Source organism: Gekko japonicus, unplaced genomic scaffold (genome assembly GCF_001447785.1).
Source record: "Gekko japonicus isolate JY-2015 unplaced genomic scaffold, Gekko_japonicus_V1.1 scaffold241, whole genome shotgun sequence".
NCBI classification, from domain to species: Eukaryota; Metazoa; Chordata; class Lepidosauria; order Squamata; family Gekkonidae; genus Gekko; species Gekko japonicus.
In genome coordinates, this window is record NW_015160216.1 from 748408 (window position 1) to 763907 (window position 15500).

The following is a 15500-nucleotide window of genomic DNA, read 5'->3' on the forward strand; positions in this document are numbered from 1 at the left end:
GTAGGGAAAAAAGTGTGTGAACTCATTGGCTGCAAGTCTGATGAGCACATGGTTTTCTTCTAGATATTGAACAAAAATTCCCCTTGCAAACTTCTCTTCTCCTTCTCCCGTATCTTGCAGCCCATTTTGTTTCATCCAGTTCAGGGAAGATTTCTCTGCTTCTATGACATGATCATAGATTTGCTACTCTCCTAAGAAGAGTATGATCCCCTTTTTGGGGGGTGGGGGATAAAAATGATATAAATATTTTAATTAATAGACAAAATACACCGTCCCTATTGCTATCCTTTTCTGCCTCCAACCTTGAAACTTGGAGGCGGAAACCTTTCCTTACACTGCATTAAACTCTTGTGATCATAGTTTCCACATTTTCCTTCTACTTCTAATCTTTTCCTGCTTCACCTGGTATTCCAGTTATACTTCTTTGGGCACTAGATCATGGTTGATCCATCCACCTTGGTGTCTTAATCACCTGTCAGCCAGTAGAAAGTTGAAGTGGAACAGCAGCATTCTATCCTTTAGGTTAGCTGCTTGTAATGTGTACTTAGAGAAGGGTGGTTTATAAATTTAAATTATAAATAAATAAAACAATAGCTGAAGTTGCACAATTTTTGCTGTGGAGGAAATATAAATATCTGCTGAGTGGGTTTGTGTGTGCTAAACAAGTGGAGACAGTGACCACTCATAATTTGTGTTTTCTGTTAAGGGGAAACCAAAGTTATGACAGGAGGAAAGAAGCATTGTCTAAGATGGGGGAGAGTGAAGCATCAGTGAGGGAACAGTTGTTTAAACTGTAAGATCTTGGGTTTTTAGAAGTATGACATGGTGGGTTCCCCAAGAGAAGACGTATAAGAGATGTGCACTTCTTCCCATGCAATCCATGTTTCCTTCTTCTCCACTTATTTTGATTACCTGAAGCCACTCTGTTAGTCTAGTGAATCTACTGCCCATCAAGTTCACTGGATGACCCTGAGTTGTAGCATGCTCTAATAACATTCTACACACCGTGCACAATTTTATAAGCCTCTGTCTTGTCTCCAAATACTTTTTTGCTTGGAATGAACCCTTGATCATTTTGATTGTCCCTTTCTGCTTCTTTCCAATTCCGTGATACTCCCCCCCCACCTTTTTAGGTGGAGTTACCAGAACTGTACACAGTTCTTCATATACAACAATGCTTCAGAGTTATATAAAGGCAGTAGGATGCCTGCAGTTTTCTTTTCTACCAGTGCCTGTAGCATGGATTTTTCACAGCCAGTTCGTTGCTTCAAAAGTATAACTAAATTAAAATGTACTTTTAGTTTTTTAGCATCATGCCATACTGTGTAATCCATAGATCCTCTGTATCTTTCCTTTTTTAAAAAAATTACCTGAGTTTCATTTGAACCATCCCCAACCAGTGCCATCTCTCTTTAACCATCCTTGAGCCTTATTATTGCCCCTTTTCAATCCAGAGGCTTCCTGTAGCCAATATAAAATATTTCCCATTCTGTCCTCCCCAACATTCCACATGTCAAAATCTACACCTCTTTCTCCATTGCTTGATCAGCTGCATATCAATTAAAACCACGCCCCTAAACTTCCATCCTTAGCCCTTAATAGCAACACCCTGCAAACAGCTGGCAGCCTTAACCAGCTGCCTGTAGTTAATGATGAGTTTCTATGGGAAAGAGAGGGAAGCAAATTTTAATAAAGTGCTGTAGTCAGGCTTTGAAAATAAAAATGTTAAAATCCATGCTACAGGCACTAGTGAAATTAAGGTTGTGTAAACAGGTGTTTAAATAGCAAAATCAAATAAATGATGTGCAGTATTCCCTTTTCTGATCCATTTCAGCTATTGAGGGATTTTAAAAAAATATATAATCTCTATGTGAATATGGAATTGTACCTCTTTCTAACATGAGATTCTGTGACCTTCTGTGTAGTATGTTATATCTCAGGCTGCTTGAGATACATTCAAAACTTGTCCCTGTGTATCTGCATAGAGTGGTCAGCTTCAGTGAGGTTGAAATGCCAGTTCTCTGAAAACTATATTGGCTTCCACAAGCAGAGTGAAGCATTTGAACAGATTAAGCTATCTGCATAACTGCCTTTTATCGTGCAATATCTTACAACTTCTGAATGCAGCTGGGATCTTATTAATATATGTCCCTTTCATAGTATCCTTGTGATGTGGTTGTCCCTTCTGTGTACTTGGCATCCCACAGGTCAAGCATCACACGTCCTCCATCTGACCCCTTGTGATTCCTGGACACAAATGTTACCACTGTGGCATGGGATCCTTGCCACGCTGAATTGGAAACCATGCTGTGGGGATATGTATAAACTGAAACAGCTCAGAATCTGTGTATAACAGCCAGAGTATGTGTCTTACTCTTATTCACTGGAAAAATGTGTCTTTTGGCAGTCACATTTAAGGGATTGTTTTATGAGGTTGTCAATCGGCTCAACTTTCTTTATGGGTCTGGAGTCTTTAACTTTTATTTTACTTTATGTGTATGTGTGTACAGACATTGACAGGAAATGCATGTAAACCACAGGGGTTCAGCAATTAATTTGTAAGAATTTGAGGTAGAAATTGAAGTAATGCTATCTCAGGTCAGGAGTTTGGATTAGTGGATCTACCACTGAGGTTCTTTAAACCCCTCCCCCCTTTTCTTTTGCTCAAGAGTACAGCTGTTTGCATATAGCCAAAAATTGCTCATGCTGCTAACACCTTTCCAATAAAAAATAACACTACATGACCTCTCCACAGTTCAGAAGTTTTAATTCTTGATTTAACAATATTACAATATTGCAATCTTTAGAAGGCCATTTCATATGACACAGACAAAAAAATCCTGTGCATTACAAATTCCCACAGTACATATATTGTATGAAGGAGAGGTGCCTATCTTGTGCAAGCATGTGGTAAACACATGCCTGGAAGAAGCTGGCCAATTGTGGCTCCCAGACACAGATGCGTAACATGTTTGCAGGTATTAAACTCTCCTTCAGATATCATGCTGTCTGATTTGGGGACAGATGGTGGACACACTGCAGTTGTCTGTGTTTATATGTGCTGAAGTAAAGATAAAAGTCCGTTCTAGTACCCTTGAGTCAGAACCTGGTGTTCAGAATACAGGAGAATAGTGCATGCAGCATCTCTGTTACATCAAATAATACAAAACACATCTGCATGATTTCTCTATCTCTGAGAGGTAGTACTTTACAGATGGGTGGATATGTATGTTAGTGCTGATTTTTATGGGGCAAGAGCTGTTGCTTCTGTGGATAGTATTGATCAATTAAGGCTTCATTTTGTTAATTTAAAACATGTGTAGGAATGCCAAATAAAACCTAATATTGGTAAATCTTTCCTGCTACTTATTGCCATGGTGAATACAGGGATATAAAAAGGTGTTAATGGGTCCTGCACAGTGTTCCCTCTAAGCTGAGTTAGGGTGAGCTAGCCCACAGTTTTTTAGTCTCCGGCTCACACCTTTTTGTCTCTGCTCAGGAAGGAGGGCTCCAGAGCAAACTAATTTATGCAGCAGCCGAATTGCTCGCTCACAGCTTTAATGCCAGTAGCTCACAAAGTAGAATTTTTGCTCACAAGACTCCACAGCTTAGAGGGAACATTGGTCCTGCAGTGGATTTCTAGATGACATTCAGTCAGAGTGTAGAGAAAGTCCAAGTCCTTACTAATGGTTATAGCTTGAAATAGATCTAAAACACAAGCAAGCCTCAAAAGTTTAAGGTAGCAATTTTATTTATTTATTATTTTGCATTACCAGTATGCTATTGGTATCTTGACATTTTGGACAACCAGACTGAGATTCTTTGGACTGGCTTTCAAAGATGCTGTCAATATGGGTAACTCTATTAAGGGTCAACTAGGAAGCCAGAATATTGGCAAAAAAGTAGACAGGTAAAACAGCAGGGAGTAGTAAACTATATATACCATCTTTAGCCGATCCAGTTTGGTGTAGTGGCTAAGTGTGTGGACACTAATCTGGGAGAACTGGGTTTGATTCCCCACGCCTCCACCTGCAGTTGCTGGATTATCTTGGGCAAGCCATAGTTCTGACAAGAGCTGTTCTTGAAAGAGCAGTTTCTGTCAGAGTTCTCTCGGCCCCACCTACCTCACAGGGTGTCTGTTGTGGGGAGGGGAAGGGAAAGGAGTTTGTAAGCTGCACTGAGACTCTGAGTGAAGGGTGGGGTATAAATCCAATCTCTCCTCTTCTTCTCTTCTGCTGAGAATCCTTCCCTTTGGCTTACTCCCAGGAGAGGGTTTTAGGATCATACCCATATAAGAGGTAGTGACATAACTAATTTTATGCACAGATCTGGATTACTATGTGGATTACATTTTTAGCTTCTCTCCCCCCCCCATCACTTTTTTAGGTAGTTCATTCCTAAAAGTAACCACTTTCATCAGAAGGATGAAATCCCAAAATTAAAAGTTGATGTGAGGTTATAAATGAGTTAATTATAACCCAAGATTGCCCTGGTATTACCATGTCTGTCTCCTTCCCTTGCTTCTCTGACATGTGCATAAGGAGAGATGTTCAATCCTCTGTGTTTGTAGAATTAAATTTCTCCACTCCTCATTTCGTTCTGGCTTCTGCATTTCTGTTGGCAGGGTAAACAGCACTAACTACTCACAAGTAATGATGTGTTTTTTCTGTGCTAACCTTCTCAGTTTGAAAGCTTTTCTTTGCCTAACTTTTTCTTGCTGAGACTGAGCAAAAGGCCGACTATGACCTTCTTTGACCTTTTGTGAATGAAACAATGTTGAGACATCTGTATACTTAATAGTTCCTTTACAAGCCAAGCCCCTAATTTGTCAAAGGAGCTGGAGAATTGCCACTGTTAACTAACTTTTGTAAGTTACCAAATTCTAATTTTGTATAAAATAAGAATTCTAGCTGATTATATTGTATTTGTACTTGCTTTTGGAGAATTGACTGTTAATGCATGAGGAGACATACTTTATACGGATTTCATATTTGAGTCTCCAAAAATATAGGAACTAGTTAAATTCTATTAAATTTATTAATGGATGTTGTTGTTGTTGTTCAGTCGCACAGTCGAGTCCGACTCTTCGCGACCCCATGGACCAGATCACGCCAGGCCTTCCTGTCTTTCGTACATATGATGATAAAATTAGTCTGGGTCAAAGAATGACTCCTTCTTGCAAGGAACTTTATTGATCTACATGTTACTGAAATTAATTCATTGAGTTTAATTACCAAAGCTAAAAGTAGTAGGGGGGGACACCTTGGATGGTTGCAACTGAAGAGGTAACTCAGTAACGCTTTTAGTGAGCACTTTACTGTTAATGGCTGCTGGTTGCCACAGTATATTTTAAATCTTTATTACAATTTTTTTGCTGAGGCTATGTGTGATGGAAGACCTAGCTGTAGAGGATGAAATCTGTTGTTTTGTCTTGTCATACTGGTATTAAGCTCATATTAAGCCACTGATTAATAGTTGGAAAGCTAATGTGAAGGGTCCATTAAGTATTTCCTTATTGGGTACAGTACTTTCCTTAAAACTAGTTCCTGTGCATCCATGCTTATTGTATTGAAATAGAACGGCACACTAAACTAATTGCATACACCTTTAAAGTCCCATTAATTTAAGTGGTGAGAGAATGAAATGTTAAATCTCTCAATGAACTCAGTGAAAAATTAAATGTTCAATTTTGACTGAATTGTGACAAATATTTTTGGAACGCCCTAGAACAATGAATTAAAACACATAAGGGTTAAGTAACAATGAGGTTAGAAGTAATTAAGTGTGAATTACTATTTTTGAGTCAATGGGTGGAATTCTTCAAAAGTAACTTTAATAGAGTAACCTAAGGCACTGGGGATAAATGAGAACCAAATAAACCATGTGTCTGAATGAATTTTTTAAAATGTGAAATCTAGTTGTTATTGTGTTGATAGTATAATGCGCTTCTCTCCTTTGGTGATTTTAAGGAATTTGAAAAGTCTCTGGCTGATAGACAGAACTTTTCCATTCACAAAAAAATTTATAAACTTACATCTTGTTGTATATTCAGTATCTCCCCCAGTTGAGATTGCTTTTGGATTTTTCCTACATTAATTGTTAGTGAGCAGTTTCTGAGAGTCTTTGGTTTGAGATCTATGAACTTGCCTTAGGAAAATATTTCTTTAAAGTAATAACTAGTAAAATGGCAGGTAAGTTCATATAAGCTATAGTTAACTTCATATAAGGCTTAGAGAACTAACATTTTGTTGGATTGTTGCACAGGTGCAACTGAAAAGTGATCATTAGGTTTAAAGAAGCCTCTCTTCTTTTATTTTGATTCCTTTCACTATGGAAGTCAGTCCATTGTGCTGTTAGTGAGTCTCCAGCTAGACTCCTGAAAACCTGAAAACACTAATTAAACCATGAGCTTCCCTTAATTATTAGAGGAGAGGGCTGTTGTTTTACATTTGAAGGCTTTATTCACCAGTTGTAGATTCATTCATAGTTGTGAATGACAGTTAAGAATCTGGTCCCTTTTTAGAATACTTAAGCTTTTCAATTTTCTGGGAATCAAAGACCTAATTAAGGAATGGTTTTCACATAATGTGCTACTGGAGGGGGCTTGTAAAAATAAGAGAGTTCTAGATAGTAACAAAATATTATCTGTGCATGATAATTTACACATTGCTTCCCTATCTCCAACAATCTGACTTCCCATTAACACTTAAAAAAATGCTAGTAGTACATGGTTCTAGTTGCCCTTTGAGGTAAAGTATTTTAAAATGAACTTTGATAGGCATGTAGGAAGATCACACATATATTTTAACTATTAACCTACAGTTGGTAAATGACTGAATGCAAACTAATAAAAGTTTTATACCTGTTGGAATTTAACTTGCAAATTGGATCTTTGCTTTCACATTCATTTGATGTGAAAATGAATGAATAAATATTGCTGATATAAGAAATGAGACATGATAGAAAAGACTCAGGATTCTGTCCTTCATTGTCCTGTAGAATTCTAAGAAATGGTGATTGATCTTAATGCCAGGAAATGCAGATCAATTAACATCTTGAAGAAATGGTAATTTGCAAGGGGGGTGGGACACCTTCAATTAGTGTTATTTTCTATCACGTCAACACTACTTTTTTAAAAATTGCAGTTCTTTCCCCTCCCTGCTAGAAACATGCAATTAAATCACAGGATAGAACCAGTGCATGGAACTACGGTCATTTTATCGGTAACTGCACCCATGTTTAGTTTCATTTCAAATGTAGCAGGTCACTGAGCATAATTCACATCTTCCATGTTCACATATACTAAATGTCCATGTGCTTCTAAATAACTGCTAATACAAATTATACATGTATAAAAAATTGCTAAAACTTTATCCAATGTATTACAATGCTCTTGGACCCTTTCCCACCTTCTTTAATGCAGCTATGACTCTGTCCAGCACACTTGGAAACTGTGTGTAATTCATAGTTTCCCCCTCGTCTCAGTGTTAATGCCTCATCTTTTTTACTTGGAAAAATACTATATATACTTCGATGCAGGTCATTAAAACAGTTTGGTAGCTCTTCACCATAGTATTAGATGAGCTTCAGAAACCTGTGTTATGCAAATAGCCATACTTGCTGTAGATCTCTTAAAGTGAACCAGGTTAACTTTGAAGCAAAATGCCTATTGGCTGCTAAAAGAAACTGCATCCCACAACCTTGCTCTTACCTTCAGTGAATGAACGGCAGACTCCCCCAGTTAGCTATTGCTCCGCAATGTGGAGATTTTGATTCCCTTAGACATCAGGGATGTGAGCATTCCAGCAGTTACACCAAACAATGAGAGAGAGACTCTCTGCATGCCCCAAGCCTATGGAGCATTACGTCATGGCAATACCATATAAGGAACTCTGTGTTGTGCAGACTCGTCCTGTCTGTAGGGTACTTCAATGATAGCCAGCACTCAGAAAAAAAAGGCTTATTAATGTGTTCTGGCTCCAGCTGACACTCTGGACTGTGTGAAGCATTTCATTTGTCTGGTCAGTTTGTGGCTACAATGAATGTAGAGAAGGCTTGTGTTAGAGCAGTTTGCTGTCACTACTGATAGAGAAATTAGCTAGATGCAATCTAATGCTTTCCTCCTGGTTTTCCATTCCACAGTTGTTTTGAGGAATTGGGTCTTGCATTGCCTTCTTCTTCTTTTTGGATTACAAAAAATGTGGGCTTAGTTGGAGTCCTTTAAGAAAAGTATGAACACCAAGTCTCCTTTTTTTTTTCTTTCTGTGTTTTATTTCCTGATGATGTAACTAGAAAACAATTCTTCAAGTGATGATGGGAAGGCCAGATGAGAACCTTGTGTATGTTCACTATTTTTCATTTCAACCCGTTTTTATGTTCCTTTGGCTCAATATGATTAGTGAAAGGAACTGATCGCTTTTTAGTAATCTAAAAGCCTTTTAAACAGTACATGACTTTGATTAATATTCTGGGGGGGGGAAGAGTTAAGGGAAAATAACTATTAGAGGGTTAACTACTGAAAATTATCCCAGTTTGCTTCAATAGTCTAATACTGTGTGAAAGTGAAAGAGGGGAAGGATTGTGTTATAAAACTCTTGTGAAAGGGTTAATAGGAGCTATCTGATTTAAATACTGTGCATGCTGAGGAAAGAACTTGAGGCTAGATTAATGGCTTTTAAAAGTTGCTTTGTTGTGGATCAGAGACATATCTGCCTTTATTTATGGATCACTTTATGTTGCATCCTTAGTTGCTTACCTGCATATCCTTTAAAGTTCACATGAACATTATAAACCCTAAGTGGATGTTAAGATAGCTAAAAGGACATAAACAGATGCATCCAAATTACTGTTTCTAAAATACATTTAGTTATAGTGTGAAAATTTAGAGCAGTTCTGTTTTAATCAAATTGTGTTGTTTAAAAATGTACAGCTCTTAGAAATATCTGTAAGAATTATAACAGGGTCTCCCTTTATTCCATATGTATTGAATGAATATTCCAGGATGATCAAGATGGGTAGCCCTGGTAGTCTGTCTGTAGTGATAGAAAAGGTCAAGAGTCCAGTAGCATCTTAAAGATTAACAAAATTTGCGGCATGTGTGCAGTAACTCACGAAAGCACCTACCCTGCCGCAAATTTTGTTAGTCTTTAAGGTGCTGCTGGATTTTTGCTCTTTTCTACTATCCCACTGTGGACTGAGAATCTTCTGTGCCCTGTTCTGGATCCCTACTATATTCTTTATGTAGGCACTATATGCATATAGCATAGCATTAACATCAAAACCAAGTAAGCATTTTCTATTACTCAGTTGGTTTCTTTACCTGTATACGTACTACCTGTTGTTTAATCTTTTTATTTTTAAATGTTATTTATGGACTGGCTCCTGTCTGTGGTGTTCCACTAAATGGGGGAGAGCTTCCTATATCTCACAGGGTTGTTGTGAGAACAGAATATAGGGGAGGAAAAGAATGCTAAGCTGCTTTGGTCACCTTTGTGGAGAATGGTGGGGTGTAAATTAAGTAAAAAAACCAGGTAAAAATATCACAACATATAATAATAGAATAAAACAACGTTCAATTGAATTGTTCAGGAGGGTGTTTTTACTCGAAGGGAATAGGGCTATAGTATAGGAATGGTGCAGAAAGATACTTTTATAAAGGAAACAGGACTGTAGCCTATGCCTCTGTCCATGATGTGTCTTTACTGTATGTACTACATTGTGTTCTCATTCTGTCATTCCATTCTCTGCATTGTTTGACATCATGCCTGACCATATTATGCATTGTATCTGAATTCTGTAATCCTTATCTTATTGCACTGGTTTATTAAATATTTCATGGTATTTGATTGCACTGCTTTATACTATGTAATCTGCTCTGAGTTTCAGTAAGAGCAGTGGGCTATAAGTAAAGTAAATAAATTAATAGAATAAAACAGCAGCAACAACAATAAATAAACTCAACAAGCAGCAATTGAGATACAAATTCAAGTGTCTTGACTATTAAAAAAAGAAAGAACTATATGGACAAATAGTGGAATTTTAATTTGATGTCTAAAGTTTATAAAATTGGTGCTAGTTGAACCTCTTTGGGGCAGTCTTCAATAATCAAGACGTTAAAAAGTCCTCCCTCTGGTCATGAAACCACTATTTGTAGTGCAGGGCACCAGATGGGTGGATTTGTATAGAAGTAGGAAGTCCTACAGGTGCCTTAGTCCAAGAGTATTTAGTGTCTTGAAGATAAAAATCAGCACTTTGAATTGTGTATACGTACAAATAGGCTCTGCCGCCCCCTTCTACTCCTGCAGCCTGAAAAACAAGCAGATGGGCAGGTGAGCAACTTGTCTACAGAGCAGTTCAGTTCACATGAAGCCACATTACACCAAATTTGTTGATTGGTCTATCAAGCTTAGTATTGATGACTTTGACTAATAAGAGGTCTCTGGACCTTTTTAACCGGATATGTCAGGAACTGAACCTGGAAACGTTTCCCTGCAAAGCATGTGCTCCACCACAGAGAAGCAGCCCTTACCAAGTATATAGTGTTTTATATTCCTTGAAGTATAAGTGGAATATATATTTACTGTCGAGTCACAGCTAACTTATGGCAACCCCATGGAGCTTTCAAGGCAGGAGACATTCAGAGGTAGTTTGCCAGTGCCTGCCTCTGCAACACGACCCTGGTATTCCTTGGTGGTCTCCCATCCAAATACTAGGCAGGGCTGATCCTGCTTAGCTTCCAATGACATCAGGCTAGCCTGGGGCTATTCAGGTCAGGGCAAGAGTGGAATGCAAATGTGAGAACACTGGAGCATTATGGAACTGCCCTGGTGTAATGTATTCATTTCAGACCGCGTGCGAGGCAAGGGCTCCACGCAGTCAGGCGAAACGTCCGAGCTTCGCTCCAGAACACAATGGGCTAAGCGGATCCTAGCTGTACCAATCGGTGAGCTAGGCTCTGGGCTGAGAGCCCATGGAACTCTCAACCACTGTAAATAACCAATCACTTGTGTGGGGTGTGTTTTGGGTGTGGCGTTTTCAGGAAATATAAGCCGGCCTGCGAGCTGGCTAGAGTTGTCTTGTTCTGCATTAAATAAAGTATGAGAGCTGTAATCATTCGTCAGTCTCAGTACTTTTCACTGGTGATAAAGGTGGGATGCATCCTCCCCTGAACAGAGACCAAGAACCGAGCACCGCTCCCAGCACCAAGCACCGCTGACCCTGAGAGCAGCATCACACCGCTCCTCACCCGCCGATTGCTGCCATCGTTCCTGAGCCTCATCTCCACGTGGAAGCATAAGATGGCTGCTGCCTCCGAGAGCCTCCCAGCTTTCGACATCTCCCACCCCACACAGTGGGAGACCTGGCTGGAGACCCTTGAGAGCCACTTCACCATCCATGATGTTACAGATCCAGGGAAGAAGAAGGCATATCTCCTCTGGCACTGTGGTATGGAGGCGCATCTCTTACTGAAGTACCTGATAGTGCCTCGGCTGACCAAAGATGAGACACACACCACTTTGGTCAAGGCGCTCTCGGACCACCTGGCACCCAAACCTACAAAGTTTGTGGAGTGGATGGACTTTTTAACACGAGTCCAGGGCCCCGACGAGACTGCCTCTGACTTCCTAGTGGCCCTGTAGCGTGCCGCCATAAGATGTTCATTCCAGGATTTGGCTGACACGCTTCTCAATCAGTTCCTCTTGGGCCTACGGGAGCCCAAACTCCAGAGGAAGCTGGTCAGCCAAGATGCCCTAGATCTGGACAAAGTGCTTTGGGAGGCCACCGCGTATGAGAAGTCTCACCAAGACCACCACGCCAAGGCGGTCCACTGCACACAAGTGGCCGTTGGTTCTGATGTCTCAGACGCCGAGGACGTCCTGCTGGTCTGCCACTGGACGTCCCAGTGCCCTCATCGTGCAGCAGGATCCGTCTCGGCCAAACCGTCATCGCCTGCCTCGTCTGCTTGTGCCAGCTGTGGGGAAGCTCACGAGATATGATCGTGCCGTTTCAGGGACGCGGTCTGCAGATCGTGCAACAAGTCAGGCCACATTGCCCGAGTGTGCCGCTCTCGAGGAAAGCAGCAGAAGGCTTCAGCCCACCAGACCAACATTCCCTCCAACCTCAATACGCTTGCGAACCACCAGCAGCAGCACCAGGTCAGTAACTTGCCCCCGCAAAGTGCACGTAACTGTGATGATAGAGGGGTCCCCCTGCAGCATGGAAATAGACTCCGGGTCATCCTACTCCATCATTTCTGTAGAGATGCTGCACTCTCTCTGCCCAAGGGGGGGGATCCCTCCTGCAAAAGCCACAGGGTCTCAAGTTGCGGGACTTTAACAAGAACCCTGTGGCGATCCAGGGCTGGGGCAAGTTTAAGGTGCAGTTTAAGGACTACTGCGGACATTTAGACTTGCTGGTGGTGAAGGGTAAACTCTCAAGTTTGTTGGGACTATCTTGGTTCGGGCACCTGGGGTTAAGAATCACGGGGATCAATCAGATCCAAACGGTGGACTTTGGGGCAGTGTGTAACGAGTTTCCCAATTTTTTTGATGGCACACTGGGCCGTTTCGCCGGGGCCCCCATCTCCCTCGATCTCAACCCAGCTGTTCGCCCCATCAGGGTAAAGGTCTGTGCCGACTATAAGTGCACGTTAAATAAGGCCCCTCAGGACCACGTGTGCCCAGTACCGATGGTCAGCCACGTGCTCGCTGCTCTGGCGGGGGCTTGGATCTTCGGCAAGTTAGATCTGGCACAGGCTTATCAGCAATTGCCCGTGGATGCCGCCACTGCCGAAGCACAGATGATAGTAACTCACAAGGGGCCTTTAAAGTACATCACCTACAGTTTGGGGTGTTGGTCGCGTCGGGCATTTTTCAGGCTTTTATGGATTCACTCCTTAAAGGGATTCCCGGAGTTCAGCCGTTTCTAGATGACATCCTCATTGTGGCTTCGGATGCATCGACCATCGCGGAACGGCTACGGGTGATGCTTCAACGGTTCGACTCCGCGGGCTTGAAAGTGAAATGCAAAAAATGCCTGCTGGGGGTGCCCCGGGTGGAATTTCTGGGGTTCGCGGTCAATGACGCTGGTATCCACCCCACCGATGAGTAAACGAAGGCAATCACGCAGGCACCACCACCCAAATCAAAGTCTGAGCTGTAGGCTTTTCTCGGACTTCTTAACTTTTATCATTCTTTTCTCCTGCTTAAGGCTGCAGTAGTGGAACTCCTACACAGGCTGCTCAATAAGAGCACACCGCTGCCTTCCAAGCCATTAAGGACCTCCTGGTTTCCAACTTGGTCATTTCCCATTTCAACGAGGATCTCCCTGTGGTCCTGGCGTGCGACGTGTCACCGTATGGGGTTGGAGCAGTCCTGGGCCATCAGCTGCCAGACGGCTGGGAGGTCGCGGTCGCCTATTATTCCAGGACTCTCATCTGCGGAGCATAGCTATTCGCAGATTGATAAAAAAGTGCTCGCTATTGTGGTCGGGGTGAAGAAATTTCACCACTATCTCTACAGTTGGCCTTTCATGGTCCTGACTGACCACAAGCCGCTTCTCGGCCTCCTGGCCCCAGACCATCAGACCCCCCAAATGATGTCTCCCTGGGTGATTCGGTGTTTGGTTTGCTTGGCAGGGTACTCTTCCTCCCTCCTCCACCGGCCTGGGAAAGCAATGGGTCACACGGAAGCCCTGAGCCACCTGCCGCTGCCTGCCATGGACCCGGATCTGGTCCCAGCACATCACATTGCTCTCCTGGAGGCTCTCCCGGACCAACCAGTGCACGTTTGAGAAGTGGCGCACCACACCGCCTGGAACAAGATTCTCTGCCGTGTCTTGGACTGGGTGGGAAGGGGGTGGTCTATGGCCAGAGAGGGCCCTGAATTCGCGCCCTTTGTCTCTCGGAAAGCTGAGCTCTCCACATACATGGGTTGTCTGATGTGGGGAGGTTGGGTGGTGATTCCAAACCCCCTGCAACAGAGGGTGCTGGCAGCGTTGCATGAAGCTCATCCCGGGGTTGTCAGGATGAAAGCACTCGCTCACAGTTATGTTTGGTGGCCAGGGCTAGACAAGGACATCAAGGACACTGTGAAATGATGCACAGCCTGTCAGGCAACACGGCCGGAACCTCCCAGGGCTCCGGATCGTGCATGGGAATCGTCCCATCGCCCATGGTCCCGCTTACATCTTGATTTTGCGGGGCCCTTTCAAGGCCAACTGTTTTTCATCCTTGTCGATGCATACAGTAAATGGCTGGAGGTGGTACTGGTGCCTTCTACCACCTCAGGGTCAGCCATTTGAGCGATGTGGAAGATTTTCGCAGCCCAGGGCATCCCCGACACTTTAGTCACCGATAATGGCTCAGCTTTTTCCTCTGCCGAATTTAGATACTTCACTGTGTACTACGGGATCTGCCACGTCCGAGCGGCTCCCTTCAACCCCGCGACCAACAGACAACTCGAGCGCATGGTCCGGATGACCAAGGAGGCGCTCCACCATTTGGAAAGTATGGACTAGGAGTATAAGCTGGTCACCTTCCTATTCGGTCAGCGAACTACTCCCCACACTGCAACTGGGCACAGTCCAGCGGAGCTGCTCCTGGGGCAACGCCTAACAACCAGACTGGACCGCCTCCACCCTGATCACGCCACAGAATCCCAGGAGGCAGCAAAGGGATTCTTCCCGGAGGACCCCGTCTACACATGGAACTACGCAAAGGGGCCGCCCTGGATTCCGGCCCGGTTTGTGAGAATCAAGGGTCCATGAACATACGAGGTCTCGGGTGAGGATGGGCAGATATTCCACCACCATATCGATCAGCTATGCTGGCGAGTACTACCATTGGATCCCAAGGACTTCGAAGACCCAGACACCGCGGAGCCTGCAGAGTCTCCACCATGACCCTCGGTTCCGCAGGCCCCAGATCCTGTACCCAGTCAACCATCAATCAACCAGCCTCCAGACAGCGCGGCCACACTGACCGAGGCACCGAGGGGTGACCCAACACCGCCAACGCCGACCAGCACCCCGCCGAATGCATTGGCGTCGTTTTCCACTCCCAACATCAGAGATATGCCGCTCCACCCGCGAACGCAAAGCACCCGACTATCTAAAGGACTTATTTATTTATTTATGTCAATATTTCATATACTTTTACAAATAATGCCACCTTTACCTGCAACTACTAAATAGGGTAGTATTAATCAATAATTTAAGGCAGTAGATAAAGAGTCTATCTCATTAAGATTGTCGGAAGGTTTTGTGCAGAATGGCTAAATAAAAAAGGTATCTTTTTGGTGTTAGAACATAAGAACATAAGAGACGCCAATGTTGGATCAGGCCAAAGGCCCATCCAGTCCAACACTCTGTATCACACAGTGGCCAGAAATACCAGTGCCACCAGGAGGTCCACCAGTGGGGCCAGGACATTAGAAGCCCTCCCACTGTTGACCCCCCCAAACACCAAGAAGACAGAGCATCACTTGCCCCAGAGCCCCTAT

At 43.0% G+C, this 15500-nt stretch overlaps 1 protein-coding gene across 5 annotated transcripts in view; it reads right to left on the bottom strand.

The window, feature by feature from the left end:
* FILIP1L (filamin A interacting protein 1-like) overlaps positions 1-15500 on the bottom strand; it is a 250396-nt gene that overhangs the window by 30909 nt on the left and 203987 nt on the right. The window lies entirely within an intron of this gene.